The sequence below is a fragment of the Ambystoma mexicanum genome, chromosome 14 (genome assembly GCF_040938575.1).
Source record: "Ambystoma mexicanum isolate Mex_15411 chromosome 14, UKY_AmexF1_1, whole genome shotgun sequence".
Classification (NCBI taxonomy): Eukaryota; Metazoa; Chordata; class Amphibia; order Caudata; family Ambystomatidae; genus Ambystoma; species Ambystoma mexicanum.
This window is the reverse complement of record NC_090940.1, coordinates 220,062,717-220,080,817: the sequence shown is the minus strand read 5'-3', so window position 1 is coordinate 220,080,817 and position 18,101 is coordinate 220,062,717. Positions and strand designations below refer to the sequence as shown.

The following is an 18,101-nucleotide window of genomic DNA, read 5'->3' as shown; positions in this document are numbered from 1 at the left end:
CCTGGCTGTCCAACACCCGACGATGCAATCCTTTAGTTTCTCCTCTCGGGGAAGAGACTTTTGGCGGTTTGTCCGATTTGAGAGAAAGGTACATCCCCTACAACCCAGGCAAGGGGAGAGGCAGTTCCTGCATCCAGAAGACCCAGTGGGGCCTGTAGGGGCCAGCAGACGACAGCAGCAATGGCGGGCCCAGCACCCGCTGCAAAGCCGATTTGCATTCTCCGCCCATGTTTCCCCGGTTGGGGAGAGGATTGGGGAGCATGTGCCACAATGGCAGGAGATGGCCTCAGATGCCTGGGCACTGCAGCTTGTCCAGTGGAGGTACTGTCTACCCTTCTTGTGAAGACTCCCAGACAGACCACCCCCTCCTCCAGTGTAACCTTGTGACAGAGAGGACTGGAGGCTGAAGTGCGGAAAAACAAAACAACTCCTTTTATTCAGAAAACGGGGCGGTGGAACAACTAAAGTAAAAGAAACATATAATCAGTCCTCCGAGTTCAGGTAAGCTGTTCCCCCTTTTTTTATAAGGAAGTCTTCTCCCTCTCAATTCAGTCCGGACGATTGTCTTAATAGGCCCAATGGTAGCTTTTCTCCACTTTCCGGAACGTGCGTCTCCTGCAATAACCAGAGACAGAATGATGCATATTATCCGCTTGCCGAGTCTTTAAAGTATCACCTAGTGGATTCGGCCAATCGGGGTATTCATTGCTACAATGGTCCACTAGTCTCCGCTCCCGCCAACCGACCTGTGTTGGCCAGTAGCCTGATGGTCGCTGCCCAGACAAGCGCTGTCCCACTGGACAACCCACTGCGGTGTCAGGTAAGCTTGGGGTCTGTTTTATGTCTGGCAGCCTGACGGCTCTGTTTTCCCTTGTGGGGAAGGTTTTCGGGGACAGAGCCTGTCTCTGTCCGGACACCGACCTCTGTGTTCCTCTCCCCCATTGTCTGCTGGGCCCCCACTTCCCATATCTCCTCCTCTTCTTCCCATCTCTCCTCCTCCGATGTGTTCTTCCTCGTCTTCGGTGGGTACATTAGTTATCCAACCCTTCCTGGTAGGGTACATCCTGCTCTGACCCAGTGGTGCCTGGTCACAAACCAGAACAGGAGCTCCAGGAAGAACTGCAAGCCCTGTTGTTGAAGCATGCTGTGGAAGAGGTACCGCCCGAACACAGAGGGCCAGGCTGGTATTTCCTGGTACCCAACAAAGGGGGAGGGCTGCGTCCCATTTTGGGCCTCGGGCCTTGAACAAGTTCCTGAGGAAGGACAAGTTTAAAATGGTGATGCTACGAGAAATTCTCCAGGCTCTGCAGTCGCAGAACTGGCTGGTGTCATTAGATCTGCAGGATGCATATTTCCACATGCCCATCCATGAGAGGCACAGAGGATACCTCAGATTCCTCATAGGGGACAGGCACTACCAATTCAATGTGCTCTCCTTTGGGTTGACCTCCGCTCTGTGGGTCTTCACCAAGCTGATGGCAGTAGTGGTGGTGCATCTTTGGAGATCTGGCATTCTTGTGTTTCCATACCTGGACGACTGGTTGATCCAGAGAAAGTCCTCAGAGCAGGTTTTGTCTCACCTCAGAGTCACCTTTTCGCTGCTGCACAGGCTGGACTTCTCCCAAAACCTTCAGAAGTCACACACTACACCAGCCCAAAGGCCCCAGTTCATCGGAGCAGTCCTGGACACTCTGGATGGGAAGGCTTTTCCCTCCAAGCAAAGTGTCACCAGTGTGCAATAGATGTTCAAACTATTTCTAAAACACACCAGCTTGGCGGCAGCCTCTTTCCTCCACCTCTTAGGCCTCATGGCTCCCCGCATTTTTCTAGTGCCAGAGGCCAGGTTGTGTATGAGATCTCTGCAGTATCTACGGAGGGGTCAGTGATCCCAGTATTTCAGCACCCTGAAGGATGTTCTCATGGTGTCGAGGTCGGTAGCCAATGACCTCACTTGGTGGGCCAACAGAGACAACATCATGGTGTGGGAACCTTTCTGGCCTCTGTGGCCCCAGGTCTGGGTGGTCATGGAGGCATACACAAGATTGAGAAGCTGCTAAGCACACCAAGTTCCAATATGGAAAATTACAATTAAGGTTTATGAAACATCCTAGCTAGGAAGAATTTAGAATATGTTCAGGATGTAAAGGCGAGATCTATGACTCTGGCATCAAAAGTCAATGCATAGCTTACAAACCAACAATGTGTCCATATCTCGTGGACACTCCCGTCCCATGCACACTTATTTACTGAAAAATGTTCAGTCAATATTTTAGTACATTCTAATAATATTCAAATTCTTTCAGAAATGTTTCTTATGCACCAAAATAGTGTCCAAAATCTTTAGTGTCTTTCATCAACGATTTACTAAGAATATTCTGTCCGTTTCAACAATAGTATAAGTTCAACAGAGTAACAATAAAGTAAAAGAACAGTTTTCTACAGAATCTTCTTCAACATAAATTAATTAAACAAAAACACTTTTTTAAAAATGTTTTACAAATAGTAGTGCTTGACGCATTTCGAGAATAAGTTCTCTTCCTCGGGAGCAAGATGTCACTTCATCTTCAATTTTCATATTGCAATCACATTTCTATAAAATAAATGTAAAACATTTGGTGTTAGTTTGGTCTGAAAGGTGGGTTCATACAATTTTTGTGCACTTTTCAGAGTCCATAGAACACTGGGGTTATCGAGTTTGATGAAAGACACTAAATAAGATTTTGGACACTTTTTTGGTGCATAAGAAACCTTTGTGAAAGAATTTGAATATTATTACAATGTACTAAAATGTTGACTGAAAAATATTCAGTAAATATAGGTGTGCATGGGAGGGGAGTGTCTGAGGTGTGGACACTTGGGGGTCATGGAGGCGTGCCTGAAACCTTGGTGAGCTCCCTGTGGCAAACTTCAGGTGAGCAGCCTTTGGTTGACAATGGAGAGCCAGTGGTATATCAACAGGCCAGAGCTGAGAGCGATTAGGCTAGCCCAGAAAGCTTTTGCACCCTCTCTCAAAGGGAAACACGTCCTGATCATGATGGACAATACAGTGCCAATGCACTACCTGAACAAGTAACAAGGTGTACGGTCTCTTCCCCTTTGCAGGGAGGCAATGCAGCTGTGGTTCTGGATGTAAAAGAACCAGATTTCTTTCGCAGCCGTCCATCGGCGGGGATGGAGAACGGGCTGGGGTATGCCCCGAGCAGACACAGCGCAGCCTCACATGAGTTAAAGATGTGCCAATAATTTCTCGAGGAGATATTCGCTCAGTGGGGTACCCCAACAGTGCATCTGTTTTCCATCGCATCCAACAGGAAGTGCAGACAGTTCTGCTTCAGGGAATTTCTGGCGAGAGGCACACTGGGGGATTTATTCTTATTGGAGTGGGACTTAGACCTCCACTATGCCTTCAAACTGACTCCTGTCATCCTGAGGGTTCTCAGGAGGTGGAGGAGGTTCCAGGCGACCATGATCTTGATTGCCCCGGATTGGGCTAGGAGAACGTGGTACTCAGACCTCTCCATCTGCCTCGTTGGCCGGACATCCCATCCCAGTCGGTGGGTCGGGTGTTGCACCGACACCTGGAATCCCTCAGTCTACGTGCATGGCTATTGAGAGGATGAGACATGATGACTGGGACCTCTCAGAGGAGGTGCTTGAGGTGCTGCTGGCTGGACGCAGACCATCAACAAGATCGCTTTATGTGTGCAGATGGAGAACATTCGAGGCGTGGTGCAGTGAATACGAGATTGACCCTATCTCTTGCCCCACTACTGCAGTGGTGGAGTTCCATCTGTAACTGGCCTTGTCAGACCTTCAGGTTGCAACAGTCAAATGATACTTGGTGGCTTTGTCTGTTTTCAAAAGGTCTCCGGGTCAAGGGTCTTTCTTTACGATCTCGATTATGACCCAGGTCTTGACAGGCCTTGTCGATAAGTTTCCGCCTGTTCCTTTTGTTGTCCCACACTGGGACCTTAACTTTGTTCTCACTTTCCTCATGGCAGCTCGGTTTGAGCCTATGCATTATTTCTCAGTTTGGTTTCTCACTTTGCAGACTGTCTTCTGGCAATCACTTCTGCCAGAAGGGTCAGTGAGCTGCAGGCTTTGACTTGCCTGTATTCTACCCTCCTCCCCATCCTTCCAACAAAGAGGGGGGGGTTGCGCAGGTTGGACCCTAAGAGGTCTGTTAGTTTCTATGTCGCAAGGACAGCAGAGTTCAAAAGGGCTGTTTGTAGCTTTTTCCCTGTCAGGAGATGGCTTGCCTGTTTCTAAGCAGACCATATGTTGGTGGATTATACTCTCTATAGCAGAGTACTACCAACATGCAGGGAAAGAGCTTCCGCCGGCATCATGGTTCACTCCACTAGGGTTGTGGCTGCTTCTTCAACACTCCAGAGGTGCGTGCTGGTTAGAGGGAGATGCCGGGCGGCGACATGGTCATCTTTGCACCCCTTCACCAAAGAGTACTGTTTGGACCTGTTGCGTGTTGCTGATGCTCCATTTGGAAGAGTGGTGCTATAGAGCTTCCTGGTTTAGGGACTTTCATCCCGCTGCCAGACAACATACTGCTTTGAGTCTATCTGATGAGGGATCTGCAGGAGAAAGTAATCCATTGAATGAGAAATGACTTAACGGTAATGATCTTTCTATGGATTCTTCTCTCGCAGATTACTCATCACTCTCTCATCCAGCCTCGCTATGAAAGTGGCTGCTTTCCATGATGACTGACCTCTTCGGATAAGACGAGATGACCTATCTCTTAATGGGCTCCTCGGCCTGTTATGGGTGTGTCCTCCTGCAACTTCTTGTAGTCTGTTCCTCATCTTAAAAAGAAAAAGAAGACCTGTTAAATGTTTCTTTTTATGGCAGTTGGGGCTGCTTTCAGCATGGGGAACTGCGGTACGGGGGCGTAGTGACAGAGTATATGTACGACGACTGACGTCACGTCCGGAATCGACGACCTCCGCATCGAGTCAAGATGGATCCACGGCCGAGTCAAGGTGCAGTACGCTCCTATTCAAAATGTTTTCAGAGCGGCAGGTATTCAAAGGGATATCTATCTGATGCAGAATTTGCAGGAGAAGAATCCATAGAAAGAACATTACCGGTAAGTAATTTCTCCTTCCCTCTACTGGCTAACATTAGATTGATATTGTAAGCCCGGGCGAGAAGAAGAAAGGTAAGGGATAGGACATTAAGAAGACTGGTGGAACAGAGGCAAAACATAGTTGCATGGGAGGAATAGAAAGGGGTTACACATTGTATATAGGCCACAGAACTGAAGGGGACTTAAACCATAAAGCCACGGAATACAGAAAGGTAGAGGTTACAGGAAAAGAGAGATGGCAAAGACAGAGGCAGCAAGAGAAATCAAAGTGCTCCAGGACAGGAAGGGTGACAGACACAGAAGAAACAAGGATGCAGGGAGACTGGTGGCAGAGAGAAATACAGAAAGCACAGAGGTGCACTCGTAGAAGTAGAGAGAAAGATGACTAGAGGGAGATAAAAAGGATAGAAAAAGAGAAAATCCTAAGGAGCTATAGGAGGCACAGAGAAAAAGGCTGGGACACTGAGGGGGAGGCGGGCACAGAGCAAGAGACATCAGCTCAAATAAACAATTGCCTAGAACGAGAAATGGGCACACAGAAGGGAAGGGTACAGAGAAGGATGTAGGACAGTACCAGTGAGAAAGGGACATCGGTAGAGACAGGACACAGGGCCTCATTATAACCCAGGCGGTACAGGGTTAACGGTGCCGGTAAAGGTGCCGGCGCCGTCAACCCTGTGCCGCCTGATTACGAGGTCCCCCCGCGGAACCCGGTCTGCACGTCTGGTTTCACTAGATGTGCAGAGCAGGTCCCGCGAGAGGAGGAGATCGTAATGAGGCCAACAGACACCAATATAGATGACTACAGAGAAAATAATGAGAGCAGAAAGGGCAGAACAAGGGGGGGTATGTAGAGATAGATATTGGGAAGGAGATGGTCAGTAGTGGAATGAGATAGCTATTCACAAAAGGCGGAAACAGATGAATAATGTGATAGGTACAGAGAGAGAGAGGGAGAGAGAGAAAGAACAGAGAGAGATGTGTAACATGCATTCACAGTCAGCTGGGGGGGGAAACAGATAAGCAGTGAACAGAGGGAGAAATGGACAGAGAATTGGGCGCAGTCAGCAAGGACACAAACTGATGGGCATCTCTAATTAAATTCTCATTTATAATGGATTGTGTCCTCTCACTGATTCCTCATCTTAGATATTTATTAGCATGCTGTGCAGCTCTCTGGCTTTTTTTCCCAGCAGGGGGAGTCATGCGCACTGGCATTGATTGAACTTGGAGAAGTCATCTTCAGGACCGGATGTGCTGTCAGTGCATGTACAAATAGCGGGCTCGGCGCCCCGTGACCTCAGTTCCTTTTTTCCGCATGCCCAGCACGCTACTCAGGAACTTCGCATCAGAGAAATTCTCTGACGCAGTTATTTCTTTCAAAAATTCTTTTGAATTTTAGTGGATTTCTTCAACATGTCTACTACAAAACCCTTCGCTTTCAAAGAGTGCCATGATTCCAGCACAATATTTTCGCCCACTGATCCACAGAGTTTGTCTGTGGTTCCTCGGTACTGACCACATTGTGATAGATTGCAGCTCGTGTCAGGTTATGACACCTGAAGCCTTAAAAGAGAGAGCCTCCAAATTTGCCCCAGGTCGCTTGTCCTCGAAGTCCCCAAGTACGACACCTTTAAAGATCCGACCCGATGAAACGAGCTCCGTGGCCGATAAATCACGTGAGAAGGAGAAAAAAACGGTCGAAAAAATACTGCAAAAGATCTCACTCGAGGAGTGACTCCTGTCATTATTCTTCCTCATTGAAGAAGAGAAGGAGGAAGCATTTGTCCACAGACGTGTCCCCAGAGAGACCAATACAATTCCAGTCTAAATCTGCCTTGTGAGAGAAGTGGGAAGAGTTTTGCATAAAAATTATGCTTGTACTCTCTTCCTCTTAGAAGACCATCGAGCCCACTGCACCCGACAAGGACTTGTCTCACCAACCACCTTATGTGCCAAAGAACCTGGGACCGATGAAATCCTCCATTCGAGGACTGTCGGCCCCACTGGCATCATCGGCAGCTGATGCGTGGTTCAACGCCCCATCGGCTCCATTAGCTCTGTCAACCTCAAAAAAGGATCCATCGACTACAGTCGAAGATCCCTCAAGTAGATATACTCTGAAATCTAGGACGGATGCTATGTCCTTTTTTCAGGACATTTTCGATTAGAATGACACGGTTGCCTTCGGGTTTGAGCCCATGGTTCTTCCTCAACACCATGAAGGTTTTCAGGAGGAATAAAGGGTATTGGATTTAGCTTCTGCCCTGCATGATACAAGTAGCTTGAACACCGCTCCTGAGGTAGAATGGCCACAGGGAGAACCCAGAGCCCACTTGAATGTGGCATGTAGGATGATGATGTTTAAGTTAATGGATGCCTTAGATTGTGGTCCCCCACCTGGTGACATAACAGAATGCGACTTAACTGACTGTGATGCTGAAAATGCTTTTGGATGGACAGGGCATCCTCGTCCTTGTCCCACAACTTCTCTGACAGTGCTTTCTGTTTGTTTTTCTGCAAAGAGTCCAGTTTGTACCCCTGGCAGTGCAGCTCTTCATTTTTACCTTTTGACGAACAGTCCCCATGGGGATACCCTTAGGGCACTCATGGGTGGGGGTACACCCTTGTAGCCCTAGTGTATGTTTTTGGGGATGTGTATGTTGACCACAGAGCACGATATGGGCTGATGGTAGTAATGTACTGGCTTGACATTGGCCCTGGGTATCCTCCATTTTTGGGATACCCCGGCCATTCCATAGGAATCAATGGATTCCTACACAAAGGCAAGATGGCCACTGCAGGCCTCTTGGTTTGCTTTCCCTTTCTCTTCTCAAAATCCTGAGAAGCCCTGGTCCGGGTCTGTTCTGTTCCCTTCAACTGAATGGCTGTTGGGTGGAAGGACCATATAGGGCTCTGGGGCTGCCTCCTGCCAGACTGGCTGGAGCCTTCCCAGGGTCTGCTTGCTGTGGGTACACTCTTGGGGTGGAGCTGCCTGAATAAATGGAGTGAGGAGTCCTTACACATTCTGTGTTGTGGGTGTCTGGTTTTGGTTGTGTGACATAATGCCTGAGCCTGCCTTGACTGAAACTGGAATTAATGCAGTGTAGTGCTCTGAAAGGCTTGGGAGTGTCCCCCAATCCACATCATTGGTGTTGGTGTCTCGTTTTGGGTGAATGGCCTGCATGCCTGTGAGCTGATTGGGTGAGGGAGTACCTTTGCATGGTGCTGCCCGGCACCTGGAGTTGCCAAAGTCCCAACCATCCGAAGAAATCATCAAGGGGCACCTCTGCCACAGCATCTATCCACTTTTCCATGCCAGAGAAAAGCCAGGGTCTCTGCCTGCAGAGGATGTCTGCCGGTGGGTTTTCTGCCACCAATCCACAAAGAAAGCGTCTTGAGGGTCCAGACTTGGTGAGGGTCCGCCGTCCAATCTAGTAGTCGTGTCCAGGTTGCCAGAAGCTATCCTGAGGTCCGTGCTGTGGCTGCAGCATCGAAGAACCGAAACTCGACAACTACTTCTGCCACTGCACCCGTCACCACCGAAAGTCATCAACGACCACCAAAGGACTTCTCTTCTTCATCCAAGCCTTGTCAAGGTCTGCAGCAAGTTTAATCTTCATGGAACATCCACAGCCGGCGTAACAACCCGACATTGGAGACCACTGCAACAGACCTGCATTGCTGCCTTTGTGACACTGCTTGGTACCCTTCTCCTGCTCGAACCCAACGTCTCTGAGGCTTCTTCTTCCAAAGGGGGGGGGGGTCAATCCTTGAGGGTATCGTCAAGTGAAACCGAGAAACTCCATCACTTCGCCTTCCAAGGCATCCAAGGTAGTGTGACGAGGAAGAGCATCTTCCATCCTCCGCATTCATCCAGTGGTCCCAGATTCGTCTTGGATCCTGGTCTACTTTGGCTTCCAGGGTACTTTGGGGGTAGTAGGATCTGTAGAAAGAGAAGCAGACTATTAATGTACATTTGAACTGGGCTGTAATATACAACTTAAAGTACACCTTAACGTTTCTTTACTGGTTGCCCTGATGGGGGGATCCTCGCACAGTATTGCATTGTTATCCTAAAGAAAGAATCCTGCCTATGTTCTGATTATTACCTGCCTATCTACAGTAATGTTTTATGAAGTTAACCCTTGCCTAATAATTTAAATGTTTATTAATCACTGTCAGCAGTTGGTGCATTACAATTGAATTTAAAGGTAACAGTGGTACCACATAGAACTGTGTGTGTATATGTTAGGTTGCCTGTAAAGATTTCTAATACAAGGTTAGTCTTATTTATTAGTGTATATGTACCAGACTTTTTATCCTTTATTAAAAGGACTGTTTTAGCCCCTAACATAGTGTGTGGACATGCCATTGTGAGGAGTCAGAAATGAGAGGTGGAAACAAAGTGGTTGTTTTTTCAACATCAGACATCTTTATTAAAATAAAGGCTTAAATTCTTATTTGTCCCTATCCTAAGGAGAGTTTCCCTACCTAGGAAAATAAAACCGAAGATCAGTCTGTGTCTTGTCGTGAAAATTAGATACACAGTCCTTGTGTCCAAAACATTAATCTGACCCTCACACTAAAATAAATAACTAATTGTGTAAGGAAAAGGTCTCCAAGTCAGGCTTGGTAAAACATGTAAAAAAAAAAAAACAAAAGTAGTATTCTTAGATGGCCGCAGCAGCTTGAGGGCGGGTTTGTGCCTCTCAGTATGCAGTGATAAATTTGCGGCAAAAATATTGCCTGTAAAAAAAAAATTGCGGATAAAATGCTGTTTGACCTTGTAAAGGTGTACCCCATTACACCATTTCAGGGGAGCAGGCATTGCGTGGTTGTCCCCCGGCCCCCTAAATGGTATAATGGGTCCACAAGTTGCGGGGGTGTCACCTGCATCCTTTACATGGATTGCGGGGTCAGACCCACAACATTTTTGCTGCGTTATTTTGTGTTCACGGCCATTTTTGCCGCGATTTTAATACATGGAACCTGCCTCTCTCCTCCATAAGCTAACGGGAGCGATATGGGTTAAGATTACTCTGGTGATAACCCCGGAATCAGCAGCGAGACTAAAGCCAGACACTGAGCTTCCCTTGGCAGAGGAAATCCCGCAGATTGCAGCATGTCCGTGCTTACTGGGTGTGGCAGGGGACACACTTCTCGTTGGATGCCGCGCTTCCCCCGGGTGGTGTGAGCGCTGGAGGCAATTGGAGCACTTTACCCGCTCAAGCAGCACAGCGAGGGCGACATTTACTGGCTTCGAAGCCTGGAACGTGCCCGATTGTGTGTCTGCAAAGCACTGGATTGAGGGAAACACGTGCGTCTCAGAAAATAATAACAGGAGCAGGTGGAAACCCTTCCCAAACTCTAGAACGCGGTTGCAGTTAAATGCACTTTTAAAGTATTGCCACTAGCAGGAGAAACGCCGGTAGGACGGCGAGTGAGCTTTCTGAATGGTATCGACAGTGTTCACTTGGATTGAAACACACATGGAGCCCATGTAAGAAGTGTCATATTGGCACACTGACAAGGCAGCATTGGAAGAGGGTGAGGGCACAGATGTTTTTGGCTTAAATGGAAGTTTAAGAAGGGTGACCTCGATCTCTATGCACGTTTGACTTCATAGGGTGGCGCTTATACAGTGGAAGAAGTTTTTTTTGTTGAAACAATTCAAGTTTCATTTGAAACTTTCTGCAGCACAAATGTTCGTTTATTTGACCTTCTTCTTGGGGCGGAGATTTTTGGTGTGTCCACATTTCTTCTTACGGCAGTTCCCTGCACGTGGGTGAAGACGTGCATAGCACTTGCAGCAAATCATTTTGTCGCAGTTGTACTTCTGAGCGAGCTAACGCAGAGAGGGCTCAATAATGCCACCTCGAAGACGTAGCACCAGATGCAAAGTGGACTCTTTCTGAATATTGTAGTCAGAGAGAGTACGTCCATCTTCAAGCTGTTTGCCAGCAAAAATCAAACGTTGCTGATCAGGTGGGATACCTTCTTTGTCCTGGATTTTTTGCCTTGACATTTTCGATTGTATCACTAGCCTCGACCTCTAGGGTGATAGTTTTACCAGTGAGGGTTTCTGGGTTACAGGCTCTTCCTTTTCGTTGGCGAGCCCCAGGTAGTCCTTGGGTGTCAAAATGCAGATCTTTGTGAAAACCCTCACAGTGGAAGAAGTTTATGAATTCGGTGTTCATTTTAGTTTGTGTCCTCCCCTTGCCCTTTCTATGCAGACTCTGGTAAGACCGTGGATCAGTGCTGTGCAGAGTACAATAGCCAACCGAAGCAGTTAAGATAAGGTCTTGGTTACGTATATGTGACTCATACACAAAGATTGGCTACTGGCTGGGACACAGAGCAACTTACTCTGACATGTTTACCCTCGGCCACGCAGGGAAGCACTACTTGGAGCCCCTGGAGGGAGGGCCAGCGCGTGTGACAATATACAACAGAGACAGAGGTTGCTGGCAACGCGTTTTGCTTGGTGGCCCTGGAGGGTGGGCCAGTCAGTGCTTGTGGCAATTCATAATAGTGCTAGGGGTTGCTGGCAATGCTCACAGGGTGCTGGTTTGGAGTGGGTGGATTCAGCTACAGTTGGTGAGGACAGATGTCCCAACGATGGGGCTCAGAGGATGGATTGAGGTCCTGTGGTCATGTATTTGGGGAAAGCTAACCCTTCATACCGCAAGAGGTGGTGGTCAATCGGCGAAATACACACCTGCACCTTTTTTGGCTTAGATGAATGGTCAATTCAAAGGTGTTACAGAAGAGTCTATATAATCGCCTGCAGTGCTCACTAGGCATTCTGTTACATGGATGCATTGTCAGGTTTGTTTTTTCAACGCTTATTCTCCTGATTTATACTGTCCTATGCCGAGGGGGAAGAAAAAGGTTACTCAATCACTCCCTTCTAAGAATTTGCAATCTAAACAAAATCCTTTGCAAAGACTCTGGGGGGCAATGGTTCCGGTTACATCGTCAATAGCTGCTGAGAGGCAATCAGCTCATTCTCAAAATACCGACTCTCCCGAAACAGCAATGGCAGCTGCTAAGGAGGACATTGCTGCCAGTTTCCAGGCCTTCCAAGACACATTTTCAGCTTCTTTTCAGGCACAATGTACATAATTTACATCGGAAATAAAACTATCACTTTCGGATTTTAGCAAGGATATAGCCAATTTAGGGGAGCGGGTTGAGGCTAATGAACAGGCAATTCAGGTTTTGTCACAAGACAGTAAACAGACAGACATAGCATTGGAAGACCTTGCAAGAGCAATGCAAAATCTTGGACTTCAATATGAAGATCTGGAGAATAGGCCCCGTCAATTGAACATTAGGGTGAGAAATCTACCGGATATGGTATTGGACTCTCAGCTAAGAGGTGGTGACCCAGATCTTCGCGGACCTGAATCCTCTAATCTCAATAGACCGCATAAATCGGACCGGTCCAAAAAGGAGTGATCCTGGCACCCACCCACGGTACGTTTTGGCTGCTTGTACTTCCTACCAACAAAAGGAACAGATATTAAGAACGGGCCGTGAGCAGAATACAATTACTTACAATGGGACGGAAGTCCAGCTTTCTCAAGATCTCTCTCAGATCACTCTTCCGAAACGGTGAGAGATGCAACCAGTTGTCAGAGTGTTAAGGGACTGAGGTGTCGAATATAGATGGAATTTTCCTTATGAAATTTTGTTCTCAATCGATGGCACGCAACGTGGGATTACGTCCCGTGAAGCTGGGTTGGCTTGGCTGCAAATGGAAGATGATGATGATGAAGGGGAAGACGAAACAGTTTCCGGTATCGGTCGCTTACCTCAGAAGTCTAAATCATGGGAATGGTCGATGGTATCACGCTGAGGGAAAAAGCAAACACAACAGTAAAGGGAGGATTGGAAAGCCTGCTTGAGAGGTCCGACCCCTAAGATGACCAAGTGAGACAAAACAATGGTGATTGCGGGATTCAAGGGTTGCTCTGAGGCAGATTTCAATCGTAGCTGAAAAGGAGGAGGTGATGCTGCAGAGCTTTGTTGGAATCTGTCTGTTAAGATAGCAGATGGGGTTTTTTGGATACCCCGCACATTGTCCTTGGGTTTTTGTCGGGTTCATGGCTGAGGCCAGGTGCCCCAGACTTTGTTAGGAACTTTGGCTCGCACCATGAGACTATGGTTAGGATTGTTTATGTACAAGTTGGGTTTAGGGGTTAGGGTGCGTGTAATGGGAGGGGACAAGCTGGAGGGGAAGAGGACAAGGGGAAGACCTGTTTGGTACTATTGGTTAACATATGCATACTGGCTGAAGCTTGAGGATGTGGTGATGCTAATGACTTAGCAATAGAATGGGACAGTTTAAATGCCTAACATTGAACATTAGGGGTTTGAATACGCCGGCGAAACGCAGAAAGCTGGATGCCCTTTTGGGGCATCACCAACCGGACTCGGTGGCGCTCCAAGAGACGCACATACGTTTACTGGGTAAGCACAAACTGCAGCTCCATCGGTACCCATTGGTGCTTCAGGTAAATGCCAAGACTAAAGTGGCGGGAGTTCTTTTGGCATTGAAGGGTGGCCCTTTCTATATGGTGTTGAAGACACACCTCCACAAAGACGGAAGATATATTGTCGCTATACTGAAGGTTGGCCCTTAAATAATTACATTGGTGTCAGTATATGCCCCTAATACGGGCCAATAGGCCTTTTTAAAATCAGTTATAACCGAGGTTGAAAAGAAGTTCAATGAAGGAGATATAACAATACTGGGAGACTTTAACATCGCTTGGGATCCCGCTCAAGATCGAAGTAAAGCTACTTCCTTGATACATTCTGTACCATCTAAAGCACTTAAACAGAGATTTGCTAATCTGACTTTGGTGGATGTGTGGCCGACCCTGTTGGGGGGATGAGAAAGGATATACATTTTGCGCATGCATCACTCATTTTCTTATATCGATTATGCTTGGGTTTCTAAACCTATCTTGGGTAGAGTTACCTCTCTGATCCAAAGGATATGGATGTGGCGATTCCGATCAGCACTGGTACAGGACAGAGGTGGTAAAGGGGAAGGTGGAGGCTAAAATAGAGGAGTTTTTTTTACCAGAAGATAACTCCTGATATCTCTGTTAACATGGTTTGGGTTGCCTATAAGGCTTCAATTTTTGTGATTTTAATAACAGAAGCGGCAAATAAATGCCGGCAGAGATTGGTGTTGGAAATGGCCTTGGAAACCGAATTACGACAAATAATGAGGGAAATGGAAATGCATGCAGGCCCGGTAATATTGAAAGCATATAGATTTGCAAAGGCTAAACTTAACCTGTTTTTGACCAAAAAGGGAGAGAAATCTCTGCTGTATTCGCATAAATTCTAATATGTTAGGGCCAATAAGGCAGATACGGTATTGGCGAGACAACTGCGTCAGAATATCACTATACAAACTATCCAAATGATAGATTTGCCGGAAGGGGGTACTGTTAAGAAAACTCCTCATATTATAACGCAATTTCACACATTTTACTCCCAGTTATATCACATTGAGACTCCAGCTGATCAATCCCAGCTAGTTTACTTGCAGACAGTTAATCTCCCACAGATCTCGAGGATAGACTGAGATATCTTGGAAAGAGAAATTACTGTTGGTGAGGTGCTTAACGTTATTAAATTATTTACCCTGAATAAATCTCCTGGACTTGACGGGTTTTCAGCTTCCTTTTATAAGATTTTCGGTAAGTTACTAGCTCCAAGGTTAGTACACGTCTACAACTAATTTCTCAGTACCGATAGTATCTCTCCTTCAATGGAGGAAGCCAAGATAATACTGATTCCAAAACCAAGCAAAGACCACGCAGGTGCGGTTCATAGCGGCCTATTGCTTTAATTAATTTAGATGCCAAGATCTACTCAAAAACTTTAGCAAATAGACGGGAGGGTTTACTTCCGTCTATTATACAGCCAGACCAGTCTGGATTTATAAAAAAACGACAGACACACAACAATATACTGTGGCTGCGCCATGTTTTGGAAAAAGTGGCAAATAAACATATACCTGCAATCCTTTCATCAATAGACGCCAAAAAGGCTTTTGACTGGGTTCAGTGGTCATTTCTTTTCCAGGTCATGGCCATGATGGGGTTTGGCCCACAATTTACGGCAAGGGTCAAAGTAAATTACAACTTTCTGGTGACACAGTTATTAATTAATGGAGAACTTTCACCCCCGATTTCTCTTCAGAGGGGAACAAAACAGGGATGCCCCATGTCGCCTTTGTTGTATGCTTTTGGATTTAAGCCCTTTTTAGCGAAAATTCAAAAAACATTTGATATCCATGGGAAACAATTTGTGGGGATAGAACATAAAATCATGGCATACGCTGATGACATGTTCCTAGTGATTTCAGAGCCTGCTAGATCATTACCGGGTATAGAAAGAGAATTGGAACCATATAGCTCAGTTGCAGGTCTGAAGGTTAATTTGGCCAATTCAGAAATATTAAACCTATCTCTGCCCCCTACCACTGTGTCCTCAAAGATTGGTGGGGTTTGGACGAGCAGAAATGTTGGATACAGATGGAACGGGCATTGGGGGGGTCCAAATTTATGGGACGTTCTATGGCATGCAAAGAAAGACAGCTGCCCCAATATTCACAGGAGTAAAATCACACACTTTGTACAGGAGAAATGGGATGGGGCAGTGAGACAAAACAGGCTTACGACTTTCCCTTCACTGTTTACGCCGGTTTTCTTTTATCCTACTTTTCCTCTGGGGTGTGATCCTCTGGCTTTTCTTCATTGAAAACAGGCAGGTTGTAGGAAAATTCGGGATCTGTTTGTTGGTAAGGAAGTTAAAACCTTTGCACAGTGTAAGGTGGATTTTGGCTTAGACGATGGGGAACATTTTCAATACCATCAGGTATGCCATTGGTACTCTTGCGTCTCGTCCCCGTTCCTCCATACTGCATGGGCGTCCCTTCCTAGGGACGCGAGACAGAACCTTTCACCAGAAAAACATTCTTCCCCGTTAAATTTAGAGGCACACAGGGGTTTCACCCAGGGAGCATGCACTACCCTGACTCAGCCCACTGGCACCACTTCTCAGTCCCCTTTTCCGTGTCGACGGGAACGGGCCGATTTCACCAGCGCTCCTGGGTTTGGCCCTGCCATGTAATACTACGCGCACTTCCCCAGATTCTTCTTCTATCTTTTTGTCTTTATCTATCTTCTATGTACTTGGTCCTCCAGCGTCACTCTCCTCCCTGGCGCATGTTGACTTCAGGTGTCTTCAGCAGGTGTCCAGCCTGCGAGAGGCTCTTCCCCACGTACGACACCCACGCTCTTTTGCCTCTGTTGCCTTGGCCCGACCATGGCTGGGAAGGTTGTACCACGTTCAATGCTTTGACTCCACGCGCACTCAAGAACCGGCTAGCTAGGTGGAGGGAGCTCTTCCAAGTATCGCCTCCAGAGGACATTATGAAGTTCATCAAACAGAGATCGAGGCCCAAGGGATAGCCTCTATTTTCCATCGCACCCCGCAAGGGCGACTCCTTCCCATCGGGTTCTGATACCAGCACACACACCAAGGCTAGTCCAGCTACCGGCTGAGGGGTGAGTAGATCCTTTCCGGAATCAGTGGTGCCCTAGAATCAGCAATGCCCTACTACCGGCTCCATCTCCGAGGGGGCACCTGTACGCAGCACTACCGGCAACAATGCTGAGGGCAATAAGCCTTCCAGGGCTAGACCTGAGATGCCAGGTAGGCCTCATGCTCCAACACCAAGAGTCTTTGGCACGTGGCACGCAGCTCGACAAGATGGCTTCCGCGCCAGATATCACGGCCACTCATCTGGCAGAAGAATGAGTTTGAAGGTGAGACTGGTATTATCCAGATATGTGGCCTACAATGTATCCGTTGGCAGTGCAGGGCAGGTTCCCCCTGCAACCGAGACAGAGTGTGCTCCGGCCCCAGCAGCCCCCAGCCACTCCATCATTATCTCCTGCCACCTCTTCAGCCTCCGAAGACAGGTTCTTCAAAAGGTTCCTGGCGCAGGATGCAGTTAGGGACTTGCTTCCTCCGGTCACTCCACCGGCACCCATAGTCATTCCTCCCATGGTTCCGGCGCCTCAGGCCCCAGCGCAGCCCCCCCTGCCAGCTCCTGCGATTCCGTCTCCCCTGCCTCCCACAGCACGGGTGATCCGGCACCAGCCTCTGCACCAGCCTCAGGCTCCGGTCTCCACACCTCAGCCCACGGTGCCCAGCACTCCTCCGCCCGCTCTGGACCAGCCGAACACACTGGTTGACATGGAAAAGGACGACGACCCTGGCACGCTGTCGTCAGCATATGCCTTCCACAACAGGCTTACAGGTGTGGCCGAATATTTGGGACTTCCAACCCGAGGTAGAGCAGCCCAAATAGGGAGTCTTGGTAGAAGTCCTCACCCTAAGACATCCTACCAAGCCAGGAATCCCGATGCAGAAAGACGTTGTGGCGCTGGCCAAGAAGGGGTGGCTCAAGCCACACTCCGCCCAACGTGTCAATCAGCGCCTCGATGCCAAGTATAGACAGATGGAGGGGGATACACTCTTGTTGTCGGCACACCCCCAACCCCACTCTTCGGTGATGGCTGCAGCATCACTCCAATCTAAGCCTCAGTCGTCCTCGGCCACCTCATCCTCGACGCTGCTAGGCAAAGAGAAGATGTTGGAGGCGTACAGGAAGAAGCTGTACTCCAACGCCTCCCTGCACATGCGTCAGGCCAACGCGGATACCATGCTAGCAGCCGCTAACCAGAAGCTTTGGCAGGAAATAGCAGGCTTCCTCCCAGAACTTCTGGTGCAGAGCCAGGCACGCTTCAAGGTGGGTCTAGGAGAAGCCACGCTAGTAGCGCAGGACATCATGCATCGCCACGGACATGAGAAGGACAGCCTGGTTTTGGGCTACTAAGTTTAACCCCGACATCCAGGATCGCATATTGGACCCTCCGTTCAAGAGGAGTGACCTCTT

The 18,101-nt window shown here is 47.9% G+C and overlaps 1 protein-coding gene and 1 pseudogene across 1 annotated transcript in view; one reads left to right on the top strand and one right to left on the bottom strand.

The window, feature by feature from the left end:
• The window catches only part of MAP4K5 (mitogen-activated protein kinase kinase kinase kinase 5), a 1,870,683-nt gene that overhangs the window by 1,774,978 nt on the left and 77,604 nt on the right, over positions 1-18,101 (top strand). The window lies entirely within an intron of this gene.
• LOC138527523 (ubiquitin-ribosomal protein eL40 fusion protein-like) lies at positions 10,793-11,304 on the bottom strand (annotated as a pseudogene).